Consider the following 17538-nt stretch of genomic DNA (forward strand, 5'->3'; position numbering starts at 1 on the left):
CCCAAGCCCCATCTCAAATACCACTGCACTGAGATTAGGCTTTCAATTTAACAAATCTTGAGTGTTTGCAAACATTCAGTTCACAATAGGACATTTTAATGGGGCACTGATAGGAGAACAATGAAACGCTTTTGGAGAAGAATTTATTGAACTCAAAAACCACATGCCTGTCGATGCACGCCCTTTGAGGAATTTATACTACAGAAATACCATAGAATTTATACTATATTTACACATGTGCAAAGCAAAGTCTATACAAATATACTCACTACAAAATTGTTTTCAGTAGCAAAAAACATTAAACAACCTAAATATCCAAAGTAGGGTGATTGGTTCAATATATTACAATACATGTATCTAATGATTATTATAAGAATTACAAAGCCATTATACTATATTTATATCATTAGTATAAAATATATATTTATATTATAAATAATAATTATATAAATCACTACAAGGAATGAGGGATCTGTATATATACTGATGTGAAATAATTTCAAAGAAATATTCTTAGATAAAAAACAACGTGCAAAAACAATGTGGGTAATATGCTATCATTTACATCAGAAAGAAAAATGTGTACACACCTTAGATGCTTGTGTATGCATATATAGCTTCTGGATAGATATGCAAGAAACTAATACTAAAATTGCCTCTGGCTGGGGGCAGGCGAGGGGGGGCGGTCCTAGAAGGCAAGGGGCAGAGATGAGAACAAACTTTTCCCTGTACAGCTTATTGTAGCTTTAAAAAAAATGTTTTTGAACTTCCCTGGTGGTCCAGTGGCTAAGAAGCCGCCTGCCAGGGCAGGAGACATGGGTTCCATCCTGGGCCAGGATCACGGCCTAAGTGCCGCAGCTGCTGAGCCTTCCCGGGGGCTGCAGCTCCTGAAGCCCACGCTCCTTAACTAGAGAGTAACCCCCTGCACAGAACAGGCAGAGAAAGCCTGCATGCAGCAACAGAAGACCCAGAGCAGCCAAAAATAAATTTAAAAATTTTCACTATGTACACAGCCTAGTCAAAACAAACTACTTAAAAATATGCCGAAATACCAGACAATAATAATATGAAAGATGGTGGGAGTTAAGCAGAAATGCAGTTATGAGAAAGAACCAAGAAGAGAGTAGATACTTTTTTAAACCTGAAATAATTTAGAGACATGTATGCAGGATAAAATTCTAAGGCAATTGCTAAGAACAGATATAAAATGTACAATTTTAAAGTAGAAAATGAGTGAAAAAAAAAGTTAATTACTCCAGCAGAAGGCAAAAAGGAAGAACCAAATAAAAGGGACAGAAGAGGATTGGTAGTAATAAAGTCAAATATATCAGAAATCAAAATGAGTGTGAACCGATGGAAATTCACAAGCAGAAGACAAGGTAACTTCAAATAGGCTCTTTTTGATTGAGCAGGCTGCCAATCACCAAAGATGTAAGAAAGGTCACATTAAGGTCATTCAATCCCAGTCAAGTTAGCCAAGACCAGAACAGACCATCCAGCTAACCCACAAATCAGAACAATAATATATGGTAAGCCATTATGTTTTGCAATAAAAGTTAACTGATAGAGTTCGGACTTTAAAAATTATAATAAAATACTTGTGACAGTTGTGTGCTTGTACATTTTAAAAATCTGTAAAAAGGACAATTTTGGGGAAAGTGATTAATTCCAGCCAGAAACAGGTTCAAAAAGAAAGTGAAACTATAAACAAATATAAGCTATTAATCTAAAAATATATCTTCATTTAAAACACTAGGTTTAGAGTTTACATTAGATTTTTAAAAATCAAACTTCAGTAACAGTTATTTCCCGGAGAATTAAAAAGGAGGGATAAGGCACAACTTGATATAACTAATGTAGTGTAGCTTTATTATAAAAATTACACAAGAAGAGCGTGGAGAAAGAAAACTTAAAGGTCAATCCTGCTGATAAACATGGATGCAAAAGTCCTAAACAAAATATTAGCAAATAAAATCTAGTGCACACACACATACAGAAAAAAAAACATACATATGTGTATTGTTTAGTCAGTCAATTGTATCTAACTCTTGTGACCCCATGGACCGTAGCCCACCAGGCTCCTCTGTCCATGGGATTCTCCAGGCCAAGAATACTGGAGTGGCTTGCCATTTCCTTCTCCGAGGGACCTTCCCAACCCAGGGACCAAACCCTTGATATATGTGTATATATGTTTCTACATCTATCATGACAAAGTTGATATTATAGCAAGAATGCAAAGCAGATTCAACAATGACAAATCTTTAACATAATTCATTATTGTCCATTAAAAGATTCAAAAAAGAAAAGTCATTTTATCTCATTAGGTGCAAGAAAAGAAAACTCTTAGAAGACTATAAATAAATAGAAACTTTCCTAATCTGAATAAGGACATTGTGCAGCTTTTTTCACTTTTAGCTGCTAGCTTCATTCCCACTTCTCTTCTCTATATCACAGGAGGGCTGGAAGACTGACAACTGTTATCTCCCGTGCACCCTTGCTGTGATGTGGTTAGATTCTGCCAATGGAGACAATGCTGAGGATTTTAAAGATGGCAAAGGGAGAGAAGCTATTGTTCCTTCTCCTGCTTCTGGCTTTAGCAGCAGGAGCAGCTGGAACAGCTGGGTTCCAGCTGCCCAGAAGCACAGCATTCCTGCACTCTGCGTTAACAGCACTTTCACCTTTTTGCTCCTTAACCTTTCCAAAAATTCTGTAGCTAGTCCCCTGTGTTAACTTCCCTCTGACTGGTTTCTGTTTTTCAAACTGCCTAATAACTGATACAGGCATCCACCAGCCTCTGCAACAAGCACCATTAGTGATCAGGGAAGACGGGGAGGAAGAGGGAGGAGGAGGGGGAGGACGGGGGCTGTCTGGGAAACTGAGCTGACAGGATCAAGGCCCTGCCCCGATAACTTCATCCAACCTCAATTACTTCCCCAGAGGCCCTCTCTCAGAGCCCCACACCAGGGGTTAGGGCGTCAGTGTGAATTTGAGGGGGACACAAACATAGCAAGAATATGTGCCCTGAAAAGGGGCAAGGAGCTGGGCTGTTTGTGTTTGCTCTCTAAAACCAAGGAATTTTTTTATTACCTTTAGAGGCGAGTGTCCCTTATTGAAGGGAGTAGAGACTCTGAATAACTCAGATAAAGGGTGTAAGTCTCACAGAAACCAAAGACCAAAGCCAAAATTCCAATGGATTTCATGGGAACTAGAGACGTCTAACACCGTTACTAACCATGAAGTCGGTTATGAACCTCTAACAAATATTCCACTTACCCACAGTTACTATAATATTAGTAAAACAGTGGCTGCTATTATTAATTTTAAAGTTTCCTTTTCCAAACTTCTTTGTACCACCTTTAATTCCAGGATTCTAGAAACTGGTGAACTATACCATGTTAGAAAGACACAAGATTATAATAATTCAAACAAACAGAATTTTTCACTTTTATACTTGGTAAGAGAGGTTGCTAATGGAGACAAATACAAAAGTACAAAATAAAATTCTACAAATTAATGTTCAGTTTTAGTTCTTACAAAGCAATGTATTCAACCTGATGGCGAGTCATTACCAAATACAGAAGTTAGATTCCATAACTATAAAGTCCTACTTCTTTATAAGACCACATCTTGTAAAATGATCTTTTCTAAAAATACCGTGTATATTACCGATGGTAATGGTGCCCCTTCTGAACGGCCAGCTCCTGAGCTGACTGATATTCTAAATATATGTAGCCAGAATAATGCTAGCATTCCGAGTCAGCTTTAAAGTGGTCTGAGTAGTTGTGTAAGTTAGGGTTTGTTCAGACAAGCACACCAGTAAGTCTCTACTTGGTAAGTAGAGGTGAGTTTGTGGGGACTTCCTCCTACAATAGTCTTTATCCCAAGAGTACGGCAACCAAAGTGGGGCTACTGCTAGCTCCTGAGTATGTCTGTTCCAACGGCGCATGTCAGAACTGAAGAAATAACCATAGGGTGAATTTAAGAGCCTACTGAGCTTGCAGTGAAGTGGACTAGGGACCCAGTTCCAATAAACATCTGACCTTCATAAGCCCCTACTCTGACTGGTGGACCACAGTGGTGCTTTGGTTCTCTAAGAATTAGTGCCAGTTCAGAGCCAATGAAAGTTTGTTTATTTCACCTTCCTCAATGCACATCACCCTGGTAAATGACTGCAAGTCCCTTTGAGTAACTTTAGGAGCAAGATTTACAGTGTATATTTTGGCTGTGTATTAGGGTTGTTCCCAGGGGAACCTGGTCTTCCATTTACTTAAGGGCCTCTGGGTCGGTGAATTGGCTCAGGTCTGGGGATTGCTTCAGGAGCCAAGATTCTGTATTAGGTGACTTCGACTCATCAGACCTAGAGATTCCTGCTCATCCAAATCGTATTAAATACAAATGACAGTAACTCACTGAAGGAAGATTTCAGTACACTGCTTATCTAATTCTGACCTAAGGACACCATGAGCAATTAGCTAACACCAAAGATCTCTATGGGGTGCTATCCCAAGTGGTGCCAGAGGTAAAGAACCCACCTGCCAATGCAGGATCCTCGGGTTCAATCCCTGAGTCAGGAAGATTCCCTGGAGGAGACATGGCAACCCACTCCAGTATTCTTGCCTGGAGAATCCTATGGCCAGAGGAATCTGGAGGGCTACAGTCCGTAGGGTCGCAAAGAGTCGGACATGACTGAAGTGATTTAGCACACACGCACACAAAGATCTCTAGGGGTCATTTCGTTTTGATTATTGCTTTGGGCTTTGCTGCCATTATATTAACCACGCTCACCTTTTATATTAACCATGCCCACCCTGTCTTTGGCAATGAAGCATTGCCATTTTATCGCATCATCCTTTGGTTCCAAGTTTTAGTGAACCAGCGAGTCACCTATTGGAAAGCCACTCTTAGTTTCTCGGCCTAACAAATCATATCCAGAATGTCTCCTTTGTACACCCAAGTCAATACATTTGACCTGATCCTTCTTTATATTCTTTAAACCCTGATCCAACACTTAGAATCCCAAACATATTCTACATTTTTTATCAGTTGAAATTGGCAAAATCTTGCTATTCTTTTGGTGCTTTTGGTTCCTTCTCATTTTATAACTGACCTCATTTTATAGCTTATTTTATAAGTGACCTCCTGAGGTCTGCCAGGATTAAAGTCTAGATCTAGTTTGAGAAACAATGAGGGATGGGTGGATAAGTCCTAAGGAGGCTCTGCCTCCTGCAAAACCACTCTCTCAGATGCTTCAGGCAAGGGGAGATGGATCTTCTCGTGCAGAAAGAAGGGCTATTTCTACTGGAATAGAAGTCATGGCAGAATTTAAAGGTCGTGGACTAAGCTTCATTCAAATCTGCCAATAAAGCCTCTTTAGCAGTTTTCAAAGTCCCTCTTCTTCCCAATCAATGCTGCAACTTGAACAAAAAAAGACCCTATGAGAGTGGTGAGTTTGATTTGCCTTCTAATTTAATCACCCACAGGATTAGCCTTTTGTTTTTCAGAAAAAATTCAGAAACTTTTGCTTTTGCATGAGATAGAGTTTCTTTTAGGACAGTCATAAACAAGTTTATAATTGTGAACTTCCCTAGAATTCCCTGGCTTGTGGAAACAAAGTCACCTTAATATTAAAAAGCAAATTCCCCTGGTTTGAAAGCTCTCACATACATAACTGTAAAACCTTGGGCCTCTTCTGAGGTTCTCTCTCACAGACGTATCTGGGGTTTTTGCAGGGGGCACAGTGTCACAAGGCGTGCCTGGCCACTGTGCGTGGCACTGCTTTCTGTTGGCCCTGGGCCACCACGCTATGCTCCCAGCAGGCTGTGGCTGGAGCTGGCACTGCAGCCCTGCTCTCAAAGGGCTCTCTGAGCTCCCCCCAAGCCAGGGCTGACACGGGGGCCAGTACTCCTCACACGGTCATGCCTGTCGTGGCGGCCTCACCCGGATACCCACTCCCTCTCCCTCGGGCCGCTGTCCATGCCGGTGCAGCCGCCCTGTGTGACTCTCGTGGCCTTTCCATGCGGGCTGCTGCTGGCCCAGCTGGGCTACTTCTGTGGGCCCCGCTGCTCTGCCCTACTCCATCGCCGGGCCTCCGGTGGCGGCTCCCACTTCTGCCGTGATCACCCTATGCTTTGCAGCCAGTCAACATCCTTCACTGCCATCACCCATCTGCCTTATGCTGCTAGGATCCCCTTTTATAAAATGGGTAGGAAAACAGTTTCCTCCTGCCTGTGTTCTGTCCTCTTATAGAATCCTGCCTCACAGCTGCTTGGGGCCTGAGGTGTAGAACAGTGTAAGGAGTCTTCGGTGTTATCTGCACACTTCCCTGTCTTTGTACGGTGACATGTATGGTAATCATGCTGGTTACTAGGACAGCAATAGAGCTTGTGGGGAGTCTGCGTCAGAGGCACTGCGCTACAGCCAGAAATCCTCCTGAAATCACAGGTCCTGTTACTGAGTTTAGCTTAGTTTGGTTGACTCACTTATTACCGAGCATAGTTTATTGTGCTGGGCTTCTTTCCTTTAAGAATGTGCCAGATTTCCTACAGGAGCTGCATAACCTACTTCTCTTTTACCCCATTTTCTACTCAGTTTGAATGCCTGTCATGAACACAGTTGAATTGCTTGTCCTAGAAGATGCCAGTGTATGCAAACAGACCCAGTGCTGTGTGAGGGCCTCACTCCACTCTAAAATATGGACAGTCACTCCACAGCAGGATTTGAAACTCTCATTTGGCTTTATCAGAGGGAAATGACTCTTTATTTTATATGTATGTTGTGTATATGTCTATCTGTGTGTATATCAACAAGCATTTGTCAAATACATGGATTGTGACAGATGCTCCAAGTATATCTACAGCAAAACAAAGATCTTTGTCTTCAAAGAGCTTACATTTAGTGGGAAGGCAGACAATAAATAACGAACACAATAAGTAAGTCCTTCATTGAAAGGACTGATGCTAAAGCTGAAACTCCAATACTTTGGCCACCTGATATAAACAGCCGACTTATTGGAAAAGACCCTGATGCTGGGAAAGATTGAAGGCAAAAAGAGAAGAGGGTGGCAGAGGATGAGACTGGTTAGACAGCATCACCAACTCAGTGGACATGAACTTGGGCAAACTCCAGGAGGTAGGGAGGAACAGGGAAGCCTGGCGTGCTACAGTCCATGGGGTCATAAAAATGGGACACAACTAAGCAACTACACACAACAACAATAAATAAGTAGAGTCTGTGTTAGTAGCTGATGGATGCAGAAAAAAATGTTAACATTAGAACAGGGCAAGGATAATGAGGAGTGACAGTGGTGTGTGTACACGTGTGTGAGTGTGCGCCTGCATGCACAGGCAGAGCTGTAGGAGTAAGCCACCTGGTGAGGGCAAGTCTCATTGTGAAGATTCCCTCACTGAGGGAAGACAAGAAAGAAGAGAACGTTAGCTAAGAAGGCCATTTCAGGGGGAGCAATGACACTCCCCAAGACTATTCATGTGCAGTAATGGAGGGGCAGCAAGGGAGCTGTTGAACAGGACTGAGGCAGAGAGAAAGGGGAAGTAGAAAGAAATAAGGTCAGAGAGATAATGGGATGCCAGCTTTAGCTGGACCTTGAATCTCTTATCAAAGTTTTCACTTTTACTGACTAAAATGGGAAGAGGGCTTTGAGCAGGCAAATTATATATGTCTTACATGTTTTAAAGCTCTGGCTTCTAACTATGAGGTTTACAGGTTATAGGAAGAGAGATAGTGAAGAAGTTATGAGATTAGTCCAAATGACAGAAGATCATGGTTCAAACCAAGGGAGTAATCAAAGGGCTGATGAGTACTCAGATTCTGATAATATTTGAAGGGATAGTCACATAGGATTTCCCAACAACATAGGAGACAGACAGGAGTCAAAGCTAACTCTAAGGTTTTTACCTGAGCAGATAGAAGGAAGGAGCCATCATGAACTTTCAGGATGCCAAGATTGGGAACACTGCAGGTAGGCCAAGTTTAAAGAGTAAAATCTGGAGTTCTGTTGGAGACCTGTAAAGTAGATGCCTCGTAGATACTCAGGCAGATGTTGAACAGGCAATTGGATATTTAACTCAGGAGGGAGAACTGGGCTAAAGAGAGGCATCTGGGAGTTGTCAGATAAGAAGTGGCATTTACAGCCCAGAGAACAGATGAGATCATGAAGGTAGCGAGCTTGGATAAAGAAGAAAGAGCCCAACACTGAGCCTGGGGCACTCCAACACTACAAGATTAGAGAGAAGACATCAAGTTGGGCAGAGACTGAGAAGAAATAGCCAGGAAGGTAGGAGGAAAACTAAGAGACTGTGGTATTCTGGAGGCCAAAGTACATCAAAGAGAAGGGAGTGATCAATGCCATAAAATGCTGCACGTCAGGAAAGATGAGGACTGATAATTGACCACTGGAATGATCGATATGAGGTCACTTGATGGCCTTGACAAGCACAATTTTGGTGGAGTAGTATAGGCAGAAACTTCACTAAAGTTGGTTCAATACAAAGTGTAAAGGGAAAAATTAGAGGGAATCTACAAATGACTATTAAGGAGTTTAACTGTAAAGAAATTGGACAGTAGGTGGAAGGAAAAGTAGGTCAAAGGTTTTTTGTTCATTTTATTGAAGACAGTAAAAATATTAGCACTCTTGTAGGCTTATGGGAATGACTTAGTGGAGAGTGAAAAGTTGGTAACAGGGCCTTGGGAACAGAAACTATTAGCATGATGTCTTTTATTGGGTGAGAGGGAATAAGACCTAGTGCATAAGCTGAGGGAATGGACTCAAACAAAGCATGAATAATTCATCTATGGTAATAAATTACTGGGGAGGACATTTTTCTTTATGTGGAAAATTGTATTTTTTAAATATGGTTTATAGTACTGGTCATAAGAAAGCAGAGTGTTTGTCAGATCAATGGAAAGTCAGCTTTTCAAGTTGGCAGCTGTGCCCCTACCCAGCCTCCCCCAGCACTCACCCTGCACACGCATGCCCAAGCCCAGGAGGGGAGGTCGAGGCCCCAGGCACACTTAGGGAAGGCCAAAGAAAGGGGTCTTTACGGTGGACACTGACATTCACTTCTGGTTTGAAGATGCTCCTGAGCTGATGAAAACATCAGGTGGAAATGAGGAAACACTTAAGTTTTACAGTCAACTGAGTTCCATTTAGGACTAGAAAGGAAGAAGAAAGAAACAATTTTCTATTTTAAGTAAATAGACAGGGTGATGATGAGTCAATAAATTAGCTAAGAAACACTGCTAGGAAGGAAAGAAAATAATCTGCTATTTTAAGAAAATGGATGGGGCGACAATGACTTCATTACATTAGCTAAGAAACCAGTCAGCGCTTATTGTACCTTTCAGGTGGAGAGGCCTGAAGACTTGAATCTTGGACAAATCTAGAAGCTTGCTAGCAAGCAGAGTAAGAGGCCAAGGCTGGATAAGCAGTAGGATGAAGGTAAAAAATGACACTGCAATCTGTATTTGTCTTTCTGAGGCAAACGCTGGGAATGGTACTGAGAAGTGAAGGGTGCTGTGTCCCACACTCATGTCCGCCCCTGCTTGTCACTCTGTTAAACAAGCCTGATGAAGTACAAGATCTGGACAAGAAGCAGACAGTATGTCATCTGATACCAAACAGGATCATAGGGTACTCATCTGCAACAGACAAAGAGTAGAAATGCAAATACAAGTGCAGTGATGTGTGAATGTTCACCTGCATTCATTTTGTTTAAAATTTCATTTAGCAATAGCTCTGTTCTCTTTGATTAACTGTCATTATCAAATAATGCAAATGACAGCTAACATATTAAGAACAGCACCAGGCACTGTTCTAAGTAGTTAAAATGTATTTAATTAATTCCAAGTAGGACCATTATTCTCCTTTATAGATGAGGAAGCTGAGGAACAGAGAGGTTAGATAACCAGACACTGCCCACGGAGCTAGTGGGTAAGCTGGGAGTAGTCCAGGCAGTCTAGTGACAAAAGCCAATGATCCCATCTACTCTGGAATTTTCTGTCTCAGGACTCAGGGACTTCTGGATTGCTAAGAACATCTTACTACTTTGTGCGTTTGTGAAAAATCTGTTTTATCTTTGCATTATGAGATTCCACTTTAATACTGAAATTTGACTGAGTGGAAATTTGTCTTCACAGAGATTTTAACGTAGAAAAACTTAGCTACTGTTTCTTATGAATCCAAACAATTTTCTGGGAGTGTTAATCATTGTGAGCCTTATGTAATGATGAGTCAGAACTGCTTGAAAGGTTTGGGGGTGACACATTATTTATATTGCTAATTATCACACTAAACTTATAACATGGTACAACGTTTATTGTGCACCAATGCTTCAGGTGCAGTTTAACTATTCAAACTATTTCTGATTTTATGTATACATATGAATCAATGCTAACTTGCCATGTTTTTTCAATTACCAATATTTAACAATTAATAAAATATTAAAATTCACACAGTTCACCTATGGAAAACAACTGATGGCAAGTGGGGAAAAAAAGAGAAAGGATAGAGAAAAAAAAATAGAGAAAAAAATGAGAAAGAAAAGCTCATTTTCTGCAAGTAAGTAAAAACATTTTCCTATCTTTTACTGTAGAGGTGGAAAAATGAAACAAGGAAGTTAGAGGCTACTCTGCTGCGCATGGAGCTCCTCCGGCCTACAACACAAGCAGCTCATGACAGGGTCACCTTCCGGGGAAAGCGTGGGTACTCTGGGTCTTGTTGTTGCTGTTTTTCCCACAGACAGTGTGCTCACACGAGGGGTTGCTGCATCGTACATTCTGAGGGCCAGGTTTACATTTCTCACTTCACACTTATTTTGCATAGTATCTGGTACTTTGCATAGGAGAGGGTGTAGTTAATAAATGCTGAGTTGGAGGGGTGTGATGATTAGTTTCATGGGTCAACCTGATTGGCTAAAGGATGTCCAGATAGTTGGTAAGACCGCATTTCTGGGTATTTCTGTGAGGGTGTCTCCAGAAGAGACTAGCATTTGAGTCAGCAGCCTGAGTCAAGATGGCCTTCCTTAACAATGAGGTAGGCGAAAACAGAACAAAAGGTAGAAGGATAAATCTGCTGTTGGAGCTGAGATGTCCATCTTCTCCTGCCCTCAGACACAGATATCCTGGTCCTGGTCAGACTCAAATCTGAACTGACACCACATGGTTCTCCCACTCCTATGCTTAGCCCTTTTGACTGGGACTGAATCCGTATCACTGGCTTTCCTGGTTCTCCAGCTTGGAGATGGCAGATCATGGGACTTGGCCTCCATAACTGGCATGAGCCAATTCCTATAATAAATATAAGGATTTAGATGTATCACTCTGTTTCTCTAGAAAACCCTGACCAATTTACACTGGGTAACAGATTGGATGAGCAAAACACTTAAGTCTCAAACGAGGCACTACTGGAAATAATTCTGCCTTGGAGACACACAAAGTGTGTATAACTTGAAGATTAAAGTCAAATACACATGGGCACTGATAACGTAGACCTGTGCTCGAGCGATCAGGGAGAGCACACATTTCAGAAATGACCACTTTGAGAATGGCTTGTCCTGAACAAACTACCAGCAACAGAGTTCTGCTCTGATTTACTTTGTGATCTTAAATGATTTATTATCTCCTGCCATTCTATCCCATTTTCTATATCTATAATTAGATGTTCTATAAAGGTGCTTTAAAGCACATTAGCTAAATGTGCCACTGCAGATGAAGTGTTATGTGCTGCTTGCTTGGAAATATTTTCTGAGAAAAAAGAAAAAAGTATTTTTTAAGTTGGGTTATTCCTAAAACAAATGACATCATTAAGTGCAAGTATGTGATCAGAGCATGATGTGCTGATAGGTTTCTTTTACAGAAATTCAGTACTTTTAACTAATTCCTGTACCAACCATTACTCAGCCACACTGATATAAAATACAGATGAATTAGAGTAATCATAAGCAGAATTAACCAAGATCTTACTCCAATAGACACCAACATCATAGATGCTGTGGCCACCCACAGCTTTCCTTTTCCTGGACTATGTATAAAAGCTATAACATGATGTGTTTGCAACTGGCATTTATAGCAGTTCAAGTCCTGAATACAACTGTTACTGACCCATCTCACCAAATTCTTATTTTTCAGCCTTACTAGTTCACTATCATGGAGAGAAGTAATAAATCTCTACAGTTTCTGGAAAAATGGCCAGACTTTATATTTTAATGTAAAAGGTCAGAATTTCATGCTTCAGAAAGGGGATACTGAGATACATTCAGAATTAGAAACAAATGTGGGCTTATAAATAAGCTCCTATCAATCAGGGAGCTTCCTGGTGCCAGACTTAGTTGAATACAGCAGGATTATGAGTTGACCACTTACTGGTATAATGTACATTATTATTTTGTCACCGTTATTAATAACAACAATTTCTTTTGTTTTTAAACTATATCATGTTCAAGTCACTATGCCAAGATCATAGGGACTTATAATGTAATATACTTGTGCTTTTTTTTTGTTAAATAAAAACTTTCATTGGCCAAGATGGTGGAGTAGGAAGACCCTGAGTTCACCTCCTCTCATGGGCACACCAAAATGACAACTATTCACAGAGCAGCTGTGAATGAGATTAGTCTCATATTCTCAGTAATATGAGAAAGACTGGAATCTAGTAGAAAAGATGGTTTACAATTAAAGTTATAAAGGAACCACAACAAGACGCGCAGGGGAGGGGCAGAGATGCAGTAGAGTCGATACCCATTCCCTGAGCAGCTGACCCACAAATGGGAGAATGATGACAATTGCAGAGATTTCCTTCAAGGGGTGAGTGGTCCAAGCACCACACTGGGCTCCCCATTCCAGAGGTCCTGCACCAGGAATATGAATTCCCAGGATGCTTGACTTTGAAGACCAGTGGGGCTTACTTTCAGGACACTCAGAGGGCTGTAGGAAACAGGAGTATCTTTTCTTAAAGGATGCACACAAAATCTCACATGCCCAGGGAGCTAGGGCAGAAGCAGTAATTTGAAAGGAGCCTGGGTCAGACCCACCTGCTGATCTTGGAGAGTCTCCCAGAGAGACATGGAGGCAACTGGAGTCATCCTGGGGACACAGATTCTGGTAGCAGCCATTTTGGGGAGCTTGTTCAACCACGTGGACACTGGTGTTGGCAAGAACCACTTTAGAATCCTCCCTCTAGATTAAGCTATAGGATCTGACCCTGCTCTGCCTACCAGCAAGGAGGCAGTAACCCTGGGATTAGGACCCTCATGCCTCAGCCTGATCCACCAGTGGGCCCTGAAGCCAGACAGCCTGGGACCCAGCTCCACCAATGGCGGGCACTAGTCCCAGGAATTCCTGGGCTCAGGCCCCACCCAGCAGGCAGACTGGTACCAGGACTACTACAGCCTCACAGCCTTCTGTGACAGGACCCAGCCCACCCTTCAAGAGGCCAACACCAGCTCTGAGACACCTTGGAGTCCTCACCCAGCTGCCCCGGGACCTGGCCTCACTCACTAGTGGGCTGACACAAGCTTCAGGACACCCTGGACTCTGCAGTCAGCTGTGTCAGGAACTTGCTCATCCCACCAGTGGACCAACACCAGCTCCAAGACCCCTGGGACCCTGAAGCCAGAGATCTAGGGGCCTGGGTCTGCCCACAGTGAGCCAGCAGTAGCCTCAAAACTCCATGGGCCTTTTAGTGTCTCATGCATTTCTGCTTGTTTATGTTGTGTGCAGTTATAAGAGGGAAGTTCATAGTGACACAAGCCTATCTCAGGAAACAAGGAAAATTTCAAATAAACAAACTAGCATTATACCTACACTATACCAAACTAGAAGAGCAGCAAACAAAATCCAAAGTTAGAGAAGAAAGAAATAACAAAGATCAGAGCATAAACAAATGAAATAGAGACAAAAAAAAAAAAAAAAAAACCACACAGAAAAGATGAGTGAAATTAAAAGCTTATTCTTTGAAAAGATAAAACAAAATCGATAAACCTTTAGCCTGGCTCATCAAGAAAAGAAAAGGGCCCAAATCAATAGAATCAGAAATGAAAAAAGAAAAGTTACAACTGGTGCCACAAATACAAAGGATCATGAGACATTACTAAGACTTTATTATATATACCAATTTGGTATTTTATATATTAGTATTTTATATACCAATAAAACAGACGACCTAGGAGAAATGGACAAATTCCCAGAAATGTACAATCTTGTAAGATTGAACCAAGAAGAAACAGAAAAGCTGAACAAACATATTACCAATAGTGAAATTCAATCAGTAATTGAAAAACTCCCAACAAACAAAAGTCCAGGACCAGAAGGCTTCACAGGTTAAGGCTTTATAGGTCTGGCTTCACTACCAAACATTCAGTGTTAACACCTATCTTTCTCAAACTATTCCAAAAAACTGCAGAGGAAAGAACACTTCCAAACTCATTCTACAAAGCCAGCATCACCTTCATGCCAAAATCAGACAGATATATCACAAAAAGAAAATTATAAGCCATTGATTGACTACAAAACTACAGTAATCAAAACAGAATGGTACTGGCATAAAAACAGAAATACAGATCAGTGGAATGGGATAGAAATAAATAAATCCACACACTTTTGATCAATTAATCTACAGCAAAGGAGATGAGTAAGACAGTCTCTAATAAGAAGTTCTGGGAAAATATGTAGCATAATGAAATTAGGACATTTTCTTACACCATATACAAAAATAAACTCAAAATGGATTAAACACCTATATATAAGATCAAAACCCATAAAACTCCTAGAAAAAAGACAGGTGGAACACTGACGTAAATTGTAGCAATATTTTTTTTGCATGTCTCCTAAGGTAAAAGAAATAAAAGCAAAAATAAACCAATAGGACGTAATAAAATTTAAGTTTTTGCATAGCAAAGGAAACCATCGACAAAACGAAGACAGTCTACTGAATGGGAAAGAATATTTGTAAATGATATGACCAATACCCAAATATCCAAAATGTAGAAACAGCTCAAAGAGCTCAACATCAAAAAACCAAATGGAATAAAAAAATGGGCAGAAGTTCAGAAGAGATTTTTTTTCAAACAAGACAGACAAATGGCCAAAGGTACGTGAAAAAATGCTTGACATAATTAATCATCAAAATGATGATTAATCACTTTTTAAATCAAAACCACATTGAGATACCACTTCACACTTGTCAGAATGGCTAGCATCAAGAAGATGACAAATAAATGTTGGCAGGGATGTGGAGATAAGGGAACCCTTAAAAACTTTTAGTAGAGTGTAAACTGATACAGCAGCCATGAAAAATAGTATAGAGATTCCTCAAAAAAACTGAAATGTAGGGATGATAAATAATTTATTCAAAGACCCAATTTTCACTGACAAGAGCAATTATCAGAACTTAGTTTCCTGTTCACTTTTTTTTTCCTGTTCACTCTTTAGTAGGCTTATCTCCAGATGTTAGATAATTTATTAAATGAATAATGACCCCATACATTAACTCACTTTGAATCTCAACTCATAATTAGCTCTTTTTTTTATGGGCTTGCAATCTTCTTTTGGTCTGAATAGGTATTAAACTATCCCTGAGATACTTATTTCTCAGAAGAGAAACACCCAGCTTTAGAATTTTGCCTCTTTTGCTCAAGCAGTTTGAGCTAATTATGGAAAAGCCTTATTTGGTATAGTGGATTCTGTGCATGGCCCAGATGTCCCCTTCAGAAGGAGGCACTCTTTTCCCTAGTTCTGGGGCTGTTAACAGCTACTGTTCTTTCTAGTTGTCCCATTGAAGGAAACTGCCTTACTAAGGTTTTTTCTTCTCCCTGGGGTTGCCCCACCTTCAATGACTCTTGATACTAAGGAACAATAGCCCAGTCCTTAGTTCAGAACAATTCTGACAGCCACTTTAGTTCCAGGCCTCCAGGGTAGCTGCATTGCAGAATGCAACTCCCTCTGCCCAATCTTGCTACTCTCTCTCACAGAGGTTATTCCCGACTGTACTCTCTAATTTAAACCTCCTGCATGCAAAGCTCTGTCTCGACGTCTGTTTCTCTGGAAATCTTACCTAAAACAGTAGGCTTTTCACTCTGTTGCCAGAGTAAAAGATACAAGGGGGAAAAAAAAGGTACAAAAGACGTTTGTGGCAGAAAGCTTAAGGCTCCCCCTAACTTCTGCCTGCCTCACAAAATCTATTTTTTTATCCCAATTTATATATTTTAAATGATGTTAGGTATGAGTTATTTTATGTTTACTTCTTTAAGAGATTAAAAGCACACTATCTTGTATATTTTGCAAACCACTAATACATTAATATTCTTAAAATTTTATTTAATTCCTGTCTAGCACTAATTACACCATAACTGCCTACCTTTTGAGAGTCTTTCCTGCTAAACTATCTTATCTTTGAATCTCTAGCACCTATATTACAGTCCACAGCTCCATATAGGATTCTCCGTGAATTAGCAACTGCTCTTCAAGATAGACATACGATCAAAAACTATAAAACACATGAGGAAAGACTGTGTCATGAACAAAGAGGAGTACTGACAACTGAAATACTTGACAAAACAGCATATTCTGAAAGAGTATAAAATTATCTTTAAATGATGAAAGATGTAAAAGGTATAAGGAACATATTACTGTGAAAAAGGAACAATGCATTTGACATAAAAAGCATACACGGTGCCTAGAAACGAAAAATAAAGTTACTGAAATTAAAAGAGAAATACATGGGGTGGACAAACACCAGATAAGACAGCTGCAGCTGAAGAAAGCAGTAGTGAATCAGATAGAAGGAAAAAAAAAGTCTCTAAAACTGAGATATCTTTAACACCTAGTTTGTAACATACACTTTTCATACTCTTTTTCATTTTAAAAGAATCCAGATTACTAATGCATTTTAGTGATGTTGAATTAGTCCACAATTTTAACCTTAACAAATTACAAAAATCATGCAAGTGAGTATTGCCCTTCACCCTCTGTTCAAAAAGTGTTACTTGGAGCTTCCCTCAACTGTACCAAAAAAAAAAAAGAATTTTAGTAAATGTGTTTCTTCTTTCAAACATAGAATGGTTACTGCCATCCTGCTGCCTCCAAAAGAGGCATTTTAGAAAGTGTTCAGTAGTGACTTCTGCTAAATGCTATTCATACTTTTACAATTTGTGTGTGTGTGTGTTAATCTTGCTTTAAATTTTAGCAGAACATTCAAAATTGTCTAAGATTTGAGAAAAGAAAAGGAAGCTGCCGTGATGAAAACCAAGTTGGTTTCAAAATTTATTTAGACATTACTTGGCTGTTATACTTTCCTTTTAAAACTGCAATAATTTATATATGTCTATTGCTCTGCTTTGGAACTGTAACTACATATGCTTGTCTACTATTTTTAATTTTACAAAAATAAAATAAATATTTTATTATCTGTTTAAAAAAAAAAAAGAAAAAGAAAACCAGTGAAAGTCAGGAAAGTGACCAGAGTGAAGCACATCATAAGAGGCCTCATAGGAGCTCCAGCAAGAGGAGAGACAGGATGCTTGTTAGGCA

General features: G+C 40.2%; 1 protein-coding gene across 1 annotated transcript in view; it reads right to left on the minus strand.

Moving 5' to 3' along the window:
- The window catches only part of LYRM7 (LYR motif containing 7), a 150456-nt gene that overhangs the window by 80476 nt on the left and 52442 nt on the right, over nt 1–17538 (minus strand). The window lies entirely within an intron of this gene.

Source organism: Odocoileus virginianus, chromosome 3, assembly GCF_023699985.2.
Source record: "Odocoileus virginianus isolate 20LAN1187 ecotype Illinois chromosome 3, Ovbor_1.2, whole genome shotgun sequence".
Taxonomy (NCBI): Eukaryota; Metazoa; Chordata; class Mammalia; order Artiodactyla; family Cervidae; genus Odocoileus; species Odocoileus virginianus.